Source organism: Cherax quadricarinatus, chromosome 63, assembly GCF_038502225.1.
Source record: "Cherax quadricarinatus isolate ZL_2023a chromosome 63, ASM3850222v1, whole genome shotgun sequence".
Taxonomy (NCBI): Eukaryota; Metazoa; Arthropoda; class Malacostraca; order Decapoda; family Parastacidae; genus Cherax; species Cherax quadricarinatus.
The window spans coordinates 10,044,114-10,057,140 of record NC_091354.1 but is presented as its reverse complement, the minus strand read 5'-3'; positions in this window follow the sequence as shown (position 1 = coordinate 10,057,140).

Here is a 13,027-nt window from a genome sequence, read left to right as displayed (position 1 = left end):
GACTGTACCCACGTGGCTTGCTTGAGTACTGGGTTATGACACTTGGGTTAGTTGCTGGCTGGCTTGGCTTAACCCTTCACACAGAATGGCTTGATAACTTCTAACGATGAGCACAGCAGGGGTGGAAAGCTGGCTTGGCAGGCAAGGCTGGATGGTGTAAGGCTTGGGCTGACTGGGTTTGTTCTGACTCACTCCCCCACCACAGACTGGCTTGCTGGTTTGGCTTACTTTGCAAACTCGGGTCAACCCCTCGGGAGTGATGCAAATAAGCAGATAAACACTAATACACAGAGACTGACCAGTGAATAATGCAGGGGCTGGTAGACGCTTGAGGTAGCTGGCTTGAGGTAGGTCGGCCTACTGACCACACAAAGTGTCCATCGTCCACTGAGATAATTTATCTCCATGCATCGGCACAATTAGCAATTTTACGCCCTCACCGCTGGCACCAATTTGTCGTGGGGGTTCGGAAGGAGATATGATGGTAGAAGATAAACACACTTGTGGATGGTAACGCTATATATTGTCAGACTGTGGTAAGGGAAGGGCCCAGCCTGCCTTCTTGCCTGTTGTATGTCTAAGCGTGGAGTGAGAGTGAGGTAGCGCGTCCCACTAACTCATGCGCATCCCGTGACGTCATACAGTCACTAGGCCTAGGGATCTTCTATATAAACACATGGGTGGTACTACGATACTCAGCTAAGCTATACAACACATGTAAGGGGATCAGCGACTATGCTGACAACCCGGAGTCTACCTAGAGTCTACCTGGAGGGTATTCCGGGGATCAACGTCCCCGCAGCCCGGTCCACGACCAGACCTCCCAGTGGATCAGGGCTTGATCAACCAGGCTGTTACTGCTGGCCGCACGTAGTCCAATATACGAACCACAGCCCGGCTGATCCGGCACCGACTGTAAGTAACTGTCCATCTCCCTCTTGAAGGCAGCAACCAGGGGTCTATTGGTAATTCCCCTTATGCATGGTGGGAGGCTGTTGACAGTCTTGGGCCCCGGACAATTGTTGGGTTTTCTCTTGGTGTACCATAAGACCTCCAAAACTCTTACATATGGATTACCACTTTCACACTTCAGCAATACCTCGTTGATTTCAAACCTCACTTGTTCTCCAGTCTTGAGCCTTATTCTCATATTTCTCTTCCGAATTGGCAGACAGTAAACATTGCAACTACCTCTTGATACCAAGACCTTCGGACAGACATCCTAGCAACACCGTCCGTGAAACACACAAAACCGGAGTGTGAGCAAAGTAGAGTGAGTGATGAAAGTGTTTCTTCTATTACGGGGTTATCCTGCATTGGTGAAAAACTGCCGATGTGTTAATAAAATCAAACCAGTGCCGTGAAATCTCGTCTCTTTCTCTAGGACATGTGTGGTGGAACCTACTTACCTGTTCTTCCGTACTCCCCATAAGTTTCTCTCTACTGTCAAAAGAGCGGAACTTACTCTGCTCTCCGAAACACACACGACTTTACCTGTCTTCTGGTTTTCTCTTCGCCTATTCTTGTTGATCTGTCTTCCGGGCTTTCTCTTCGATCTTCACCTGATATACATTCTGCTTTTCGCGTATTCACTTGACCCGTTTTCTGTTGTCTATTCTTTTCACCGTACTTGTCTTCTTGTCTTTCTTTACAGACTTCACCTGATGTGCATTCTTGTTCTCTCTTCACCTGGTCTGTTTTCTGACTTTCTCCTCAGCTTTTCACCTGACCCGTCTTCTGACTTTTTATTTTCTCTCCCATTAGTAACTGTATAATGGTCAAATGAGAGTTGAAAAGTGACTAATTTTCCTCCTCAAACCCTCCATTAGTTGTGAATTTGTTTGTTAAATGCTTATTTGTAACTCTTAGCAGGTCGCAATTTAACCGGTTTATCATGCTTTCTTCTGTATAAGCAACAAGCAACTCGTTTCTCGCGAGTGACATAATACTTAGAATATGTAAAAAAAAAGTTGTTTAAGCAGAACAACCACTGTGAAAAGAATAGTGAACTTCCAAGCGCTGTCGTGATTTTTCACATTATCACGGAACTGTTTCTTGATAATATGAAAAAATCACGAAAGCGCCTCAAAGTTCACCATTCTTTTCAGTGATTGTTCTGCATACCATCCGAGGTTATCCTGGATTATTAACGCAAAGAAAGTCGCTTTAACTCTCAGTGAGGTGTACTCCACCATCGTGTCTGACACACACACTACTCAAGAACTGTAATATTGTATAATATGTATACAATATTACATTTGTATACAATGTTTACCGTGATCTTGTTACATATACACTTATGTATTTAGTTGTTTCTGTTAAGACTGAAGAAGCCGCTTATTGTCTAACGTTTTCCCCTGAATAACTGTCCTGAACCGCGCATGAATGTCTTCGCATAGCACAGTATGCAGTCTAGTGAGAAGACGTTTCGTTCACCAGAGTCATCAGACCATGAACTGATAGTGTCTAGTGAACGAAACAACTCAATAAATGCCATAAACCACTTATTGTGTCATATTCGCATACTTGTCGGTATATTCTGCTGTAGTTATATACATTATGTATCCACAGTTTGTTTCTCGTAAGAGACAACAACCTCCCCACTTCATCACATTTTACGTAGACTTGTTTATAGCTTTCTTAAAAAGTTCTTTTTTTCAGTTTAATCTCTCTTTGTAAATATAGTTTTTAGCCCTGAGGGTCAGGCCGGTCCTGCGAGGTCATCTACTTTAACCTTAGTCACACAAAACACTCGTTGAGTAATTCTGTAAAAATTCCCCAGACTTTCACCTAATTCCTAAAAAAATTCTCTCACCTTATCCCTCCCTCAGGTGAATCAACACTTCCTTATTAATATGACTATTGTTTTATTTTTTCGTGCTGTTGTTACTGTTTTTGTGTGTGCTCTTCTTGTTATTGTTTTCTGTTTTTTTTATTATTGTGATAATTAAAATTATTATTAGTAATAGTCAAAATATAAATTACTGTTGGTAAAATAATTTAAAATTATTTTTTTTTCTTAGTGCTGCCCATTTGCCTGACGTCCAGAGGTTCCTACACGTACACAGAGCCAGATACATACACACAGCACCCATCCATGTGTACACAGACCTCAGTACACACACTCCTCTGACCTGATACCAGCCAGTAATTGCAACACCCATTTTTTTGTTCACGGAAATTGTGTTTTGAATCTGGTTGTTCCGCTGCCTAATTACTGCACTGAGATATGTGAAAGGAAGTATAATATAATATAATGTAATATATATTATATGCAAACAATTGCAGACAGGCGATCTTAACTATGCAAGACAAGCCGGGTGGGGAAGGGGAATCTTTAGCTCAAGTACTTTCACACCTCTCAGTGCGTCATCAGGAGCTATGCAAAGTTGCAAGGCAACAGCTGAAGGAGTGAGGGAAGTTTTCTCAGAGTAACGCAGTGCGGGTTTGTCACCTGCCGCAGCCTCTCTCCGACTAAATTTTTGGAACAATTGGCATGTTCCTGAGCCGTGTGATCAAAGGTGTCCCGTAGCTCGATCGCTAGCACACTCAGCTCACACACTGAGGTTCGGGGATCAGTCCCCCGGTACGGCTGCAAAACCTCAGGGCATGTTTCCTTAAGACACCTGTTGTCCCTATTCGCCCATCAGTAAAATGGGTACTTGCGTGTTAGTCAACTGGTGTGGGTCGTATCCTGGGACAAAATTTGACCTAATTTGACCGATATGCTCTGCATAACAAGGGGCTTTGTGTATATTAGTATGTCATTGATGTCAGCTATGGTCTGTATACCTTGTATATTTATAAATAAAAATATACTATTAAGTTACTGAACTCATTTCCAGCATCCTAGAATGGCTGGGATAACTTTCGAAATCCTCAGAGGTGGAGCTTCAAATACTCACAAAAGTTGTCAAAAATGTATGAAGTTCGGACGTGTATTTGCAGATTTGACGATTTTATTTGTGAAATGTTGTGAAATATTTCCGTCGAATTCACGCTAAATAAAATACGGTTTATCTCCTCTGAACGGCTTCAGTATTTAATGACTGATGTATCTCAGGGCCAGGATAGTAATTATTAAGTTTGTTTGTGTGCAGGAAAATATATTGATGTAGTAAATAGTAAAAAAAAACTCTGAATCGTTGGAATCCTTGCCATAACTGGAGAATGATTCATCTGATGGGCTTCAAATTTTCACCACTGGTTTGGTTTCCTGAACACAAGACTCATAGTGCCACTGGCTGGTTGAAGTCCCAGGTTGCCAATTTTATTGAATAAATAGTGATATTTATCCTTTAATTAAATAATGCTTCGACTGATCAACTTCAAAATATTATTGACGATATATTTGATAATGACGATAACCCATAAAGTTAGTGAGAATTACTGAAGATTTAAAATTTTAATGAAAGTTAAACTTGGAATCTTTGGAATCAGATCAAGTACTGAAGAATGACTCTTCTGATCAGCTTCAAACTTTTACTTTTGATGAACTTTATGAAAGTGGAGCTTTTCACTCATTTTGAGCAGCGTTAGCATTTCATCGATTTTATTTAGCAAATTGTTTCAAATCTAACTAGTGAATGCCTCTTCTGATCAGCTTCAAACCCTAAATGTGGGTTCCAGTTTGCTATTTTTGTTGACAATTTTATCAACTTGGGTTTAAAAAAAAATATTTTTTCTTAAATAATTGTAGAAAATTTTAAATAAAATGCAAATGTGAAAAGCAAACCTGAAAAAATGTTAGTTGATTTATGGTGTTTTTAAATTCAACGAGGAGAAACTTGTCGATTTTTCGCAACATTTTAAGCAGCATTTTCCTTTTTTTTATCACAAATTCTCATGTATTACTCGAAAAGCTTTTTTCTCACTTGGCTCTAAAATTTCAACGCTTGTTTAATGTATCTTGGGCGAGGTTCATGGGACCACATGCGTGGCGACTTACATACAATGCTACATAGGCCGTTCACATATTTCTGTCTCCCTGTGATTACTGGACTAAAGTTCCTCTGATCGACAATGTTGACACTTTTAACCTCGAAATAGTAAAGTATTTACTTTATTGCGTTATTGATGATGGTAAGGGGCTCTTGATCCAAGGAACTGTACTTATCCTCCCCTTGTTTGAATCTAATTTGAATATCTCCAATTCCATATGCACTTTCTTTTGATTAAAATATGACAGTACCAAACAGCATCAAACTTGAGTGGCTGATACATCGTGTGAAACTGATGGATCTCGTCGTGGGTCTAGGCTACATAGGCACAAATTTTGTTGAAATTTGTGCAGTAACTTGAAATTTCATCTTCTGGTCAGCTTTAAACTTCTAGTATTGACGTGTTTTTCTTAAAGAAATTAATCTCTTGATGTTTTATTAATTAAATAAGTTTCTGTGATACAAGTGGAGAATGTCTCTTCTGATCAGAAATAAATCACAGTTTTTAACTTTATTTGGTTATCCTGGTTAAATCAACTTGACGTTGTGTGTCTATGTGTGCTGTCAAGACCAGTGCTCAACATTTGCATGTTATGTACACTAAACTTAAAGTTTACTTTCTTAAAAGCCGGTCAATTTTACTTAGAGAAAAAACTGATTGATTTTAGCCTGTGTAGATCCCAGTTCGCTTTTCTGGAAGAAATTGGTGAAAATGAAGTACTGCTTTTCATGCAATAATTTCTGATCCTTCATCTGAATAGCTTCTAGCTTTCCAGGCTCATACCATGGTGATGCAACTGAACCACCAGAAGCCGCTCACATTGTTCCAAACACGCTATTGTGCCTTTTTGTTCTTTATTTTGCTTGTGAATTTTAGGATGATGATCTATTTGGGTTCTTTGAAAGGTCTGAATTAGATTTGGACCATATATGTCGTAATTTACAGTTTTTATTGAAGAAATTTGTATATTAGTTTCCATGTGATGACTTGTAAATCCCTCTTCTGATTCCCTTCTCATCTGTAGCACTCATCTGCATTATCAATTTATGCCGCACTCTGTACTCTTCCATTCTCGTGCACAAGGGGCTGCAGCACCTGGGGAATGGGGGACAAACAGAATACTCAAACTACTCTCCCTAACAGAATACTTAAACTACTCTCCCTACTTTCTACTACCACTATTTCTTCTACTTCCACTACCACTGCTTCCTCTTCTCCCTTTCTTGCTTCCGGTTGTCTGTATGTACTGGCTACCTTACTCTTTTCTGTCAGGGTGCCTTTTTAAATGGTCAAAATTGTCGTCATAAGCCTCTTTCTCCTATGTGCGGGTTATTTGTGTATTATACGAAGGGGAGGGTAACTCCAGTTCCTTAGATCGAGAACCCTTCACCAGCGTCACTGCGCCCCATAGAAGGAAAGGCTGACCTAAATCAATAGTGATAAATTATTGTGAGTAGTAATGTTGAATAGCACAGAAGTTGAATGTAGAATTAAAAATGGAAAGTTAAAAACAATACGTAAAACTCAAACATAATTCCAGAAATGTCTAAAAATATTTTTTTTGTGTTCGAAATAAGTGAGCTATACGCTTCATGCCTTGTTTTAAATGCATATTAATATACATTACGGAACTGAAGTTTTTTTTACTCTTAAAAAACTTGAGAGTAGGACATAACTAAAGTCTGTTTTCAGTAAAGGACAAAAGGGTATTAAAACCTGCAATAAAACAAGATGGTTGCGTTCTAACACCACAGGTAAAAAGACAAAATAAAACATAAAAGCAATAATGGACGCGGATAACATTTTTATTTTGCTCGTTCATAAATATCTAGACAAGTAAAAATTGCTTGCCAACTTATGAAGCATTTACTAAAGTTTCCCTGAGCATTGTGCGTTCGTGTGTACTTACCTATTTGTACCCACCTATTTAGGATTGTAGGGGTCGATTCACAGCTCCTGGCCCCGCCTCTTCGCTGGTCGCTACTAGGTCCACTCTCCCTGTTCTATGAGCTTAATCGTACCTCTTAAAGCTGTGTATGGATCCTGCCTCCAGTCTAGACTATTCCACTTCCTGACAACTCTATGACTGAAGAAATACCTCCCTGTGACTCATCCGAGTTTTCAACTTTCAGTTGTGACCCCTTGTTGCTGCGCTCCATCTCTGAAACATTCTGTCCCTATCCGTCTTGTCAATTCCTGCACTCTGAAGGAGGGGTGTTAATGTTGCAGTTTAAAAACTGTAGTGTAAAGCACCCTTCTGGCAAGACAGTGATGGAGTGAATGATGGTGAAAGTTTTTCTTTTTCGGGCCACCCTGCCTTGGTGGGAATCGGCCAGTGTGATAATAAAAAAAAAATTATGTCCTCCCTATCACTCCTGTTCTCCAGTGTCGTCAAGTTGAGATTATTTGCTAGTGCAGGTAACACTGATGTATTTGCCTTAACTGAGACGTGGTTTAATTCAAAAAGTCGGGACATGCCTGCGGAATGTCATATTCAGGGTTTTAAATTGTTCCAAGTAGATAGAAGTATCGGGAAGGGGGGTGGGATGGCATTGTATGTCCGAGATCGCTTGAACTGTTGCATAAAAACGGGTATTAAGTCTGAAGTAACACATACAGAGTCTGTTTGGATAGAATTTTCAGAGGGGCATGAAAAACTGATTTTAGGAGTGATATACCGTCCCCCAAACTTAGATAGGGACCAAGGGAGACTACTATAGGAGGAAATTGTTAAGGCCACAAGGCACGATAATGTAGTAATTCTAGGAGACTTTAACTTTAGTCATATTAATTGGAATTTCTTGACTGGGAATTTAGAATCATACGACTTCTTAGAAGTAGTTCAGGATTGTTTTTTGAAGCAGTTTGTGACAGAACCTACAAGGGGAAATAACCTGCTTGACTTAGTTTTGGCAAACAATGAATCCCTTGTTAATAATTTAGAAATTTCAGAGGAACTGGTTGCTAGCGACCATTGAATGGAAGTACGACAGTAGCGATAACTCAGTAACAGTCCCAGATTTTCGCTTAGCAGATTACGATGGGCTTAGAGAACACTTATCATCTGTTGACTGGGGTAACGAAGTGAACTATCAATATGACAGTTTTCTGAACACTATACATGCTGCTCAAAGAACGTTTATCCCATATAAAGAAATTAGATCAAATAGAAATGACCCAAAATGGATGAATAATAGACTCAAAAATCTACTAGGGCATAAGAAAGGAATTTATAGGCGTATCAAAAGAGGTGAGGGTCATCTTATGAATCAGTATATTGACATTAAGAGGGACATTAAAAAGGGGATAAGAAAAGCTAAAAGGGACTATGAAATTAAAGTTGCTAGGGATTCTAAAACTAACCCAAAAAGTTTTTTCCAGGTCTATAGAACAAAAGTTAGAGATAAGATAGGTCCCCTTAAAAATAACTATGGGCACCTTACTGACAAAGAGAATGAAATGTGCTCGATTTTTAATAATTATTTTCTTTCAGTTTTTACACAGGAAGACACTAACAATATTCCAGTAATTAATTTTTATAGTGGGCTAGAAGAAGATAAATTATGTAACATCACAGTCACTAGTGAAATGGTTGTGAAGCAGACTGAAGCAAAATAAGTCGCCGGGTCCTGATGAGGTTTTTTCAAGGGTTCTTAAGGAATGCAAAATGGAACTCTGTGAACCATTAACTAATATTTTTAATTTATCTCTTCAAACAGGTGCAGTGTCTGATATGTGGAAGATGGCTAATGTAATTCCTATTTTTAAAACAGGGGACAAGTCGTTACCATCAAATTACCGCCCAATAAGCCTGACCTCAATTGTAGGCAAATTACTAGAGTCAATTATAGCTGAGATTATAAGAAGCCATCTCGATAAGCATAGCTTGATTAATGATACTCAGCATGGATTCACAAGAGGCCGGTCTTGTCTAACTAATTTATTAACTTTCTTCAGTAAAGCTTTTGAGGCTGTTGACCACGATAAAGAATTTGATATTATTTACTTAGAATTTAGTAAGGCTTTTGATAGAGTTCCGCACCATAGACTGTTAAAGAAAGTGGCAGCTCATGGCATTGGGGTAAAAGTGCTCTCGTGGATCGAGTCATGGCTCACTGACAGGAAGCAGAGAGTGTCCATAAATGGGGTTAAATCCGAGTGGGGATCTGTAACAAGTGGTGTTTCACATATATATCAATGATCTTGATGAGGGAATTACTAGTGATATGAGCAAATTCGCCGATGACACAAAGATATGTAGGATAATTGATTCAAACGTAGATGTTATGGAACTTCAGGAGGATTTAAACAAACTCTATTCTTGGTCAGAAAAGTGGCAGATGCAGTTCAATGTAGATAAATGCAAGGTTCTGAAGCTTGGCAGTGTCCATAACCCTAGTACTTATAAGTTAAATGATGTAGAACTTAGCCATACAAATTGCGAAAACCGGTGGTGTGTGTTAGCTAACGGTGGTCTGTGTTAACTACTGTTGGGGTGTGCTAGCTACCGGTGAGGTGTGTTAACTGCCGGTGGAGTGTGTTAACTACCGGTGGGGTGAGTTAGCTACCGGTGGGGTGTTTTAAATACCGGTGGGGTGTGTTAACTACCGGTGGGGTGTGTTAGCTACTGGTGGGGTGTGTTAGCTACCGGTGGGGTGTGTTAACTACCGGTGGGGTGTGTTAGCTACTGGTGGTGTGTGTTAGCTACCGGTGGGGTTTGTTAGCTAGCGGTGGTGTGTGTTAACTACCGGTGGTGTGTGTTAGCTACCTGTGGTGTGTGTTAGCTATCGGTGGAGTGTGTTAACTGCCGGTGGTGTGTGTTAGCTACCAGTGGTGTGTGTTAGCTACCGGTGGGGTGTGTTAGCTACCGGTGGGGTGTGTTAGCTACCGGTGGGGTGTGTTACCTACCGGTTGGGTGTGTTAGGTGTCGGTGGGGTATGTTAGCTACCGGTGGGGTGTGTTAGCTACCGGTTTGGTGTGTTAGCTACCGATGGGTTGTGTTAGCTACCGGTGGTGTGTGTTAGCTACCGCTGGTGTGTGTTAGCTACCGGTGGTGTGTGTTAGCTACCGGTGGTGTGTGTTAGCTACCGGTGGTGTGTGTTAGCTACCGGTGGGGTGTGTTAGCTACCGGTGGTGTGTGTTAGCTACCGGTGGTGTTTGTTAGCTACCGGTGGGGTGTGTTTGCTGCCTGTGGGGTGTGTTAGCTACCGGTGGGGTGTGTTAGCTACCGGTGGTGTGTGTTAGCTACTGGTGGGGTGTTTTAGCTACCGGTGGGGTGTGTTAGCTACCGGTGGAGTGTGTTAGCTACCGGAGGTGCGTGTTAGCTACCGGTGGGGTGTGTTTGCTACCGGTGGTGTGTGTTAGCTACAGGTGGTGTGTGTTAGCTACCGGTGGTGTGTGTTAGCTACCGGTGGTGTGTGTTAGCTAGCGGTGGGGTGTGTTAGCTACCGGTGGTGTGTGTTAGCTACCGGTGGTGTGTGTTAGCTACCGGTGGGGTGTGTTAGCTACCGGTGGGGTGTGTTAGCTACCGGTGGTGTGTGTTAGCTACCGGTGGTGTGTGTTAGCTACCGGTGGTGTGTGTTAGCTACCGGTGGGGTGTGTTAGCTACCGGTGGGGTGTGTTAGCTACCGGTGGGGTGTGTTAGCTACCGGTGATGTGTGTTAGCTACCGGTGGTGTGTGTTAGCTACCGGTGGTGTGTGTTAGCTACCGGTGGTGTGTGTTAGCTACCCGTGGGGTGTGTTAGCTACCGGCGGGGTGTGTTAGCTACCGGTGGTGTGTGTTAGCTACCGGTGGTGTGTTAGCTACCGGTGGGGTGTGTTAGCTACCGGTGGTGTGTTAGCTACCGGTGGTGTGTGTTAGCTACCGGTGGTGTGTGTTAGTTACCTGTGGTGTGTTAGCTACCGGTGGTGTGTGTTAGCTACCGGTGGTGTGTGTTAGCTACCGGTGGTGTGTGTTAGCTACCGGTGGGGTGTGTTAGCTACCGGTGGTGTGTGTTAGCTACCGGTGGTGTGTGTTAGCTACCGGTGGTGTGTGTTAGCTACCGGTGGTGTGTTAGCTACCGGTGGGGTGCGTTAGCTACCGGTGGTGTGTGTTAGCTACCGGTGGTGTGTGTTAGCTACCGGTGGGGTGTGTTAGCTACCGGTGGGGTGTGTTAGCTACCGCTGGTGTGAGTTAGCTACCGGTGGGGTGTGTTAGCTACCGGTGGTGTGTGTTAACTACCGGTGGTGTGTGTTAGCTACGGGTGGTGTGTGTTAGCTACCGGTGGTGTGTGTTAGCTACCGGTGGGGTGTGTTAGCTACCGGTGGTGTGTGTTAGCTACCGGTGGGGTGTGTTAGCTACCGGTGGTGTGTGTTAGCTACCGGTGGTGTGTGTTAGCTACCGGTGGGGTGCGTTAGAGAGATAAGATTGTTTTAATGGTGCTTTTGAAAATGGTGGTTGATTCGGCAGTTTTAGAGTTTCCAGACTGGGAGTTCCAGATTTTAGGCTCTTTTATACACATTGAATTTTTGTATAGATTTAGCCGGACACGAGGAACGTCATAGAAATGTTTGTGTCTGGTATTATGCCTGTGTGTCCTGTCACAACTATCAAGAAAATATTTGAGTTCAGCGTTAATATTCCAATTTATGGTTCGGTAAATGTAGATTGCAGTTTTTTTTATCTATTTATTTAAAACAGTACATAACAGCAAATAAATAAAATACAGGACCTATTCTGCAACAGATATAATAACCTTCCATTGCCTAAGAATTCACCACACACAACCCCGTGTGGGCTTCCAGCCCCCTCCCCCTTAACTTCTAATCTAATTCAAACATGGTTACCACAGCAACCTGTATTAATCTCACAGACGTGATGACATATATACATAAATATTACAGTTGTCATGCTAGTCCACAAAGTGTATTACACGACCACAAGACTGCTTGAACAATGTATATTACACGACCACGAGACTGCGTGAACAATGTATATTACTCGACCACGAGACTGCGTGAACAATGTATATTACTCGACCACAAGACTGCTTGAACAATGTATATTACACGACCACGAGACTGCGTGAACAATGTATATTACTCGACCACGAGACTGCGTGAACAATCTATATTACACGACCACAAGACTGCTTGAACAATGTATATTACACGACCACGAGACTGCGTGAACAATGTATATTACTCGACCACGAGACTGCGTGAACAATGTATATTACTCGACCACAAGACTGCTTGAACAATGTATATTACACGACCACGAGACTGCGTGAACAATGTATATTACACGACCACGAGACTGCTTGAACAATGTATATTACTCGACCACAAGACTGCGTGAACAATGTATATTACACGACCACAAGACTGCTTGAACAATGTATATTACACGACCACGAGACTGCGTGAACAATGTATATTACACGACCACAAGACTGCTTGAACAATGTATATTACACGACCACGAGACTGCGTGAACAATGTATATTACTCGACCACGAGACTGCGTGAACAATATATATTACTCGACCACAAGACTGCTTGAACAATGTATATTACACGACCACGAGACTGCGTGAACAATGTATATTACACGACCACGAGACTGCGTGAACAATGTATATTACTCGACCACAAGACTGCTTGAACAATGTATATTACTCGACCACAAGACTGCTTGAACAATGTATATTACTCGACCACAAGACTGCTTGAACAATGTATATTACACGACCACGAGACTGCGTGAACAATGTATATTACTCGACCACGAGACTGCGTGAACAATGTATATTACTCGACCACAAGACTGCTTGAACAATGTATATTACTCGACCACGAGACTGCGTGAACAATGTATATTACACGACCACGAGACTGCGTGAACAATGTATATTACTCGACCACGAGACTGCTTGAACAATGTATATTACACGACCACGAGACTGCGTGAACAATGTATATTACTCGACCACGAGACTGCGTGAACAATGTATATTACACGACCACAAGACTGCTTGAACAATGTATATTACACGACCACGAGACTGAGTGAACAATGTATATTACTCGACCACGAGACTGCGTG